Source organism: Poecilia latipinna, unplaced genomic scaffold (assembly GCF_001443285.1).
Source record: "Poecilia latipinna isolate Pla-1442-1.1 unplaced genomic scaffold, P_latipinna-1.0 Scaffold3991, whole genome shotgun sequence".
NCBI lineage: Eukaryota > Metazoa > Chordata > Actinopteri > Cyprinodontiformes > Poeciliidae > Poecilia > Poecilia latipinna.
The window spans coordinates 1-472 of record NW_015116607.1 but is presented as its reverse complement, the minus strand read 5'-3'; positions in this window follow the sequence as shown (position 1 = coordinate 472).

Genomic DNA, 472 nt, shown 5'->3' with positions numbered 1-472 from the left:
AGATTATTCTGCTCTAATAGCAGAATATTTAAAACCATGTTTGGGATTTGTGAAACCTTTTTCTGATTTGTGAAACTTCAATAAAGGTTGATTTTTACCACTTATTTGCATCTGGATCACACTAGAACTGGCCTAATTCCAAATCTACAAGACCTAGACTCTTCAAACTTGGACTAAATTATTCTGCTCTAATAGCAGAATATTTAGAATCATGTTTGTGATTTGTGAAACTTCACTTAACAGACCCCTGCAAAAGATCTTTCCTTCCAACAGCCATCACCATCTACAATAACTCTTTGAAAAATTTATGAGTTACACCAACATTTTATTTCCCATTGGGATTAATAAAGTAGTTTTGAATTATAATTGAATTTGAAAAAAACTGCATGGAACATGTATGAATAGTAATCTGATCTTTAGTGAAGTTTCACAACTCGCATAAAGGTTTCACAAATTCCAAACATGGATTAAA